The sequence below is a fragment of the Geotrypetes seraphini genome, chromosome 6, assembly GCF_902459505.1.
Source record: "Geotrypetes seraphini chromosome 6, aGeoSer1.1, whole genome shotgun sequence".
NCBI classification, from domain to species: domain Eukaryota; kingdom Metazoa; phylum Chordata; class Amphibia; order Gymnophiona; family Dermophiidae; genus Geotrypetes; species Geotrypetes seraphini.
In genome coordinates, this window is record NC_047089.1 from 92,597,071 (window position 1) to 92,604,501 (window position 7,431).

The window sequence follows — 7,431 nt, forward strand, 5'->3', positions numbered from 1 at the left end:
CTTTGGGGCCTATTCTGAGGGCACTCAATTTATTTATTAGATGTCTGTGTGGAACAGTGTCAAAGCCTTGCTAAAATCTAAACACACCATATCTAGCTCTCTCCCTCTATCCAATCCTTTGGTCACCCAGTCAAAGAAATTGATCAGATTTGTCTGATAAGACCTGCCTCTTATGAATCCATGTTGCCTCGTGTTCTGTAATCCACTGAATTCCAGCAAATTCACTTTTTTCTGCTTTAAAAGTATTTCCATTAATTTACTTACCAGTACCACAGAAGTCAGAATTACTGTCCTGTAGTTCTCTTATCTGTTTCTTACTTCCACTTTTGTGGAGAGGGACCACATCTACTCTTCTCCAGTCCCTCCGGACTATTCCTGATTCCAGAGAAGCATTGAAATGGTGAGCCAGCGGAGCCACTAGAACTTCCCTGAGTTTCCTCAGTACCCTCAGCTGTGCATCTGACCTCATCTACCTTTAGTTTAGTGAGCTCCTCACAAACAATCCTCTGAAAATCGACCTTAATATTATGTTTACAAAGTCATATTGCTAATCTGGATCACATTGGCAAATTATTCTTTTTTTTACACAATTAGGAGTCATTTTACCGTGTTGCTTTAAGAATTTTAATGCATACTTACTGCAGTAAAAAAAGGGTTTACTGTGGGATACACTCAGGTATTCCATGGTAATTTTTACATGTACACATGCTACCCATGTTGTACCTGCTGTTGTCACTGCTTAATAAAAAGATTTAAATATAAAAAATAAAATGTATTTTTTTAGTACTGGGGCTGGTCTGGGGTAGAGAATGGACATGTTCTGTGCTAATCAGTTAGCACAGTTACATTGCTGCTTGCTGACTAATTAGTATGTGCTTAGGGCAAGATTCTATAAACGACACCTAAGTGCTCCTACATTGTAGGCACCGCTCAGCGCAGTTGTCAATCAAACACTAGGCCTAACTTGGATGTCTAAATCAACCATGCCTATTCTTTGCCCCTAACCATGCCTACTTTTCAGGTGTTTGAGGGCGCTTCCGCTTAGGTGTCGAGAAGAATCCTAAGAGTTCAGCACCAAATTATTTTTTTTTTGTAGTAAACATTTTAATAACTGCAGCCCACCCCCAGCATATTGGAGATACCAGTTCATTTAGAGGTATATAGATGAGTACAGATTGTTTACCCCTTCACTTGTCCTTGTCAGAAATAATTAGTCATGCACAAAAGCCGAACTGCCACCCAGTCTCCATATCCTCAGTGCCGGGATTTATCCATGGTTAACCAACAGATCCTTCTGAACTGCCCTCATACATCGCTTGTAATATTTTGCCAGTTCAGAGCAGTTCAGCACTTCTTGTCTATGCTGTTGGTAGCACTTCAGGATTTCAGATTGGAAGTTCATGCAAACAGGCTCAGTTTCTTTTCTTGATGCATAACTCAGCATTTGTGGCAGCGGTGTGGAATTGCTTCAATGCAAGCTTGTAGATCTCAGCATTCTTCTTCTCAATGCATTCCAACTGTTCCTTGTGGAAGGCATCCAGGCGCTTAAGCTCCGTCTCTTTGCATTCTAGCTCCTTCGTCAGCTGGGCAGCTCTTTGCCTTTCCTCATTGGAGTAGGCCCTCTCCCACAGAATATTCGAATTCAGTTTCTCCTCGGTGGCCTCACGTTCTCTCTTTGCAACTGGGCAAGTTCATCCTGGATGATTGCCTGCTCCTCTCGTACTGCCTGTAAAGATCATCTTCACTCACTGTACGTGTACGGCCAGAGTTGTTTGCTATTGGCTGATGGGCTCGAGGCCCTACAGTTGGCAGTACAGATTTGTCTGAAGCCAGCGCCAAATTCTTAATTGGTTATTTTAATTTTTTTTTTCATTAGCTGAAAACTTGCATGGTTAATTACCACACCAAGTTAAAAAAATGTTAGGCACAAATTCCAAAGTTAATTGTCAATGGATGTCTTCGATTAGGGTGCCTAATGTAGGTGACCTATACAGAATCTGGTTCTTACTGCCTACATTATGAGTGGTGATAGAATTTGATGCTCTAATGGCAATGTGCTAATGAGAAAATTAGCACATGGCTATTAATGGTGAAAATAGAAAAATTGGCTATTTTACCCAGGTAGAAAAAATGGCCATAGCATGTGGGAATGACCTGTATACAAACGCACTACTACTGCTACTAAGGCTACTTTTAACCACAGTTTGTACTTGCTTTAATAGGGCAATTTTGTACTATTCAAACTGTATATGGCCCCCAAGATTAAAGACAGAAAATGTTTCATAAAGTCTTAATATATCCATTTAAAATGAACTAGAAATAACCATCCTGAAAAGATGCTAAGAAGTGAATGTTATCAGAAATGACAATTAATTCCTCTACTGAAGCCTGAATCTATTTCTAAAATCATATGCTCTCGTCAAAGTAAAATTAGAATTTTTAATCCTCCTTTTGTCTGACTAGTAAATTACACTCCTAGAAATGAATTCCAGCAATGTCAAAGCTAATCTAAAAGCGTAATAAGAAGAACCTTTATCTCTCGTATTCAGATGTTAAGAAAGTGAAATAATAAATAATCCAAATGTTATATCTTTGCACACTGCCACAGTTACATGCAGTAGAAACTCAGAGAACTAGATTTTTATATCTAGAATTCCTGATTAAAATAAAATAATTTAAATGAAGGTTCATAGGATGAAGGTGAAAGGGGATAGATTCTGAAGTAACCTCAGAAAATACTTTTTCATGGAAAGGGTGGTGAATGCTTGATATGGCCTCCAGGTTGAGGTGATAGAGGCAAAAATTATTTCTGAATTCAAGAAAGCTTGGGACAAGTACGTTAGATCTCTAAAGGAGAAGAGGGGATAGTAGATGGCATGGTTAGGTAGACTAGATAGGCCATATGGTTTTTATCTGCCTTCATTTTTACATAAGAACATAAGAATTGCTGCTGCTGGGTCAGACCAGTGGTCCATCGTGCCCAGCAATCTGCTCATGCGGCGGCCCTCTGGTCAAAGACCAGCGCTCTAACTGAGACTAGCCCTACCAGCGCAAGTTCTTGTTCAGCAGGAACTTGTCTAACTTTGTCTTGAATCCCTGGAGGGTGTTTTCCCCTATAACAGACTCCGGAAGAGCGTTCCATTTTTCTACTACTCTTTGGGTGAATAAGAACTTCCTTATGTTCCTATGGAAACTATCCCCTTTCAACTTTAGAGAGTGCCCCCTTCCTTTCTCATATAGTCCTGATTCCTTCTGCCCCACATATCCTCCTGGAAATATAACAGCGCATCAATGAATGTACCATGAATGTAATCATGTGTCCTGTTATTTATTATGGGGCTCATAATCGAAAGAGAAAAATGTCCAAAAACTGGCCTAAGTCGGCACTTGGACGAACATTGTCAAAATACGTCCAAGTGCTGATAATAAAAACGGGTTTTGGATGTATTTCTAAACGACCTAGGCCTTCATAGTACTGCTGAACGACCATAGTTAAATGGGGCGTTTCAGGAGGAGTGTCGAGGGCGGGATTTGGGCAGGACTTGGGCAGGCTTAGACTTAGTCATATTGCATGTATAACTGAAAGTTATACAGCACAGGATCGACAGAACTTGGACATTGTGACTTAGACCACTTATTTATTTATTTATTTTTATTTATTTATCGGATTTCAAATTTACAAATTCAAGTATCCACTTGTACAAAAGTTGAAGAAAGCAAACAACTAGCACACTGCTATTTCAAATACAAATTATCTAAAGAAAATAAAACCTGTGGCTTTACTTCAACTCAAGTCATCAAATTAGATCCAAGATTAAGTTTAGCGAGTTTAGACAATATAATATAAAACATCATAAAGAAAATAAGATCCCTTGGCTGAGAGAGGATATCCCTTAATATTCAAACTGCACTCAAACTTCCTCATCATCCATTCGAGCTGTCAGCTGGAAAGGTTCAAAGAAAACATATTTTTTCATACGATAATGTATTATGCATTTACATGGATGACGAAGAAAAAATGTCCCCCCAAGAGAGATAACCCCTGGCTTTAACATAAGAAATTCACGTCTCCTCTTTTGTGTATCCCGTGCCAAATCTGGAAACATTAATATTTTGTAACCAAGAAAATATTTCTGCTTGTTCTTAATGAAGAGCCGAAGCAACCAGTTTTTATCTGGTGCAAGGGTTACTGTAATAAATAATGTAGCCGCTGATGCGGCCTCTCGATCAGAAAGTTCCAGCATTGCTGATACATTGAGCGGTTGATTATCTCCCTGCAATTGTGGTTGCTGTTCCTTAGTTTTTAATGGCAAATATTAGACATGGGTAAATGGTGGGATCATATCCTCTGAAACTTCCAGAATCTCTGTCATGTAACGTTTTAACATATCCCTAGGAGTCACAGCCGCTATCCTATGAAAGTTAATCAATCGCAAATTATTATTGCGTGAAAAGTTTTCTAAGGATTCCAATTTTCTACGTAGATTTGAATGATCTTTTACTAGTGTTTCACTAAGTTGTTTGGAAACTTTTAATTCTTGTTGGATATTCACTATGGAGTTCTTTGAATTCTCCATTTCAACCCTCAAGTTCTTAATGCCAGTTTCTTGCGTTTTCAATTTACCTTCTAGCAATGCCAGCTGAAGTTTTATAGATGTAGCCAGATCAGCCACGAGATCCCAGATAGAGTCCGGAATTACCTCCCTGGGCTTTTCTATAGTATAGGTAACTTTATCAACTTGAATGTTCTCACCAGCTGAGAGCGATTCCTGGCTGTCCCTCTCCTGGATTCGGTTTCCCACCGAAGTTGTTAAGTCCTCAGCTTCTCCTGGGCTCTCCTGAGTATACAGGGGAGTCCATCTCTCTGCTCCCCTCCATGCTCTTCCTGGTCTCCGAGGGGGGGTGGTGCGACCCATCCACCGGTAGCTCCTCCACTCGCGGGGAGCTAGTGATCCGAGGAGGTGGGAGAGGTGTCCTTGCATTGGGGCTTAATGTTGTCTCCAAGCCCAGGGAAATTGCCTCAGTCTCGCCCCTCCGAGGCGTCTCCAATGGGGATACTGACACTGCCATTGCCGGGATATCCTGCATACAGCGCAGGAGCTCTTTGATATTGCCGAAACAGGGTATGCTGGAGCACCGTGAGGCTCCAGCGGTGCTGCGGCCTCTCCTCTTTAGCATAATGCAAATTTGAAGAAAAAAGCTTATCCGAAGGGTTTTCAATGTTTGTTTAAGTGAGCTCACAAAGCGTGTAGCTCAGCTTAACGGACCTTCAGCCATCTTGGATCCAGTATTCCTCCTAGACCATTTAAAACATGGTCTAAGTCACAAAAACCCACCTAAAGTAACCAGATAAGCACTGCAAACACATAATACAGACCCCCACACACTACCCCAGTGATCACCGACCCCCTCACCCACATAAAAATATTAAGCACAACTTGAAAATTGTGCCTCCTGAGCGTGGGCATTGGACGCCGGCACACTCATAAGCTGCAGCTGTAAAGTAAGCTGCTAGCTTTCACTCAAGGTGTGAAAAATAATAAAAACATGTAAATGGCACTAACGCAAGGTTTTACCAAAATATTATAATTATGTATTTATTGAGTTATTGTTTATATTTTTTCATTATGAGACTCAAAAGAATAAAGCATAATTGCTTGCATTAACAGTTGCATTAGTGGGAGGTCGTTATAGTTGCCAAAATGCTGGCCTTCTGATAACGAACTCAGTTCAATATTTTGAAACACTCTCATTATATACTTTTGGCTCAGTATGACATCATCAGTTTGACAGCCAATCAAACTAACAGAGGAGGTGTTTAAAAGTTAGACAAAGAAAATAAAAGTTTCAGAAATTACATTTGTTTGTTTACATTCATTTCTGAATATACATTAACATTTTATAACATTTCCAATATTCCTTTATCATTCTCAAAACTTATTTCAGACAATTTGTCTATGTGTCAGGCAAGCTGCTGAAATGTTCTAAACCCTACAAACAGTGCTGAAAATTTGTCAGCCTTAGAGGAAAGGAGGGGCTGCCTCCCCCTGAGCTGACAGCTTCACACACAGTGTCTGACTCTAATTATTTCCAGATATTGCTTTAAGATTTCTTTAGGTTGCAAATATATATAATATGTTTTTTTCAAAACCCATTCTTTTGTTCAATACACAGCCACACATAATCACTCACTTTCGGGCCCTTCATTCATTCAGACCATGTATTTTCATTTATATTTAAAGCAAGTTATATCTTAGTTTGGGATACTTATTCCTAGCCAGCCTAAGGCACATCTGGTATCAATTAACACCACGATGCTAAGAAACCTGAACAAAGACTTGGGACATAAGCTGATCACAAAATGGAGTACAAGACACAGAAAGACAAAAGAACCCAAAATGGAGCCCAAAGACAGAGAAGATACAGAAAAGACAGCAAACAAAATGGAGTCCATGCACATCCCGATTTCCTCCATGATCTAGCCCAATAGCAAAGTACATAAAAATAATATTATTATACTTTCCCTTATATTAATCTGTAGTGTGTTTTTCTGGCTTTGACTGCATCCATATTCAGATTTTTTATTCACCAGTTTGTCGTACGCTTCTATTGGGCGTGGCCTTAACTAACACATATGCTTGTATCTAACTAGAGTTACCCAGAATCATACGAAAAACAAGCTCTTTTGTAGAAAAACTCTACAAAAATACTGCACCATCATGTCCTGACATCCATCCCATCACCGTCCCATAGACATCACCTCCTACTGGCCACGAGCCACTACTGCTCACTCCAGAACATCATCACCTGGCAGCCTGGCATAGGAAAGCCTAGTCGTGCTGCACAGAGGCGTCTTAAGCCATCTTGGGGGTGGGTTAGGGACCCATGGAGAGGAGGACTCATGCCCATAAGCCCCTGTAATCACTGCATTGATATTGAAACATGTGCATTCCCCTATATACCCCCAAATCCTTTTGTACTGGCATATAAGTGGCTCCTGCAGCCATAAGGGCTATTGGGGTGGTAGATAAGTGGGTCTAGGAGATTCTGGAGGTGGTTTAGGGGGCTCACCATGACCTATAAGAGAGCTGTAGTGAGGAGAAGACATGACACCCTTTTTGTGAAGTTCACAGCAGTGCCCTGTAAGGTACCCCACTATTTAGGTGCCATGTCTGGGTGTTTAGTCCATCACTTTGCAGACCCCTCTCAGGTCCAACAGGGCTTGTTCTAGGCATTTTTGACTTGGACAAAAATGTGGTATAAAGATGGATGATTTAGTGACTTGGACGATCAGATCGACAGGATATATACTTAGACGATTTTTGAAACGAAAAAAATGTTGAAGCATTTTTCGAAAATGTGTCCTAAGTTGTTTTTTCTTTGGCTATATATTTTCCACAAGAAAGAAGAAATGGGAGCCAGAGGAAAAAA

General features: G+C 40.3%; 1 pseudogene; it reads right to left on the minus strand.

Annotated features, from left to right (window-relative positions):
- Positions 1-1,267: 1,267 nt before the first annotated feature.
- Positions 1,268-4,916, minus strand: LOC117362899 (annotated as a pseudogene).
- Positions 4,917-7,431: the final 2,515 nt, after the last annotated feature.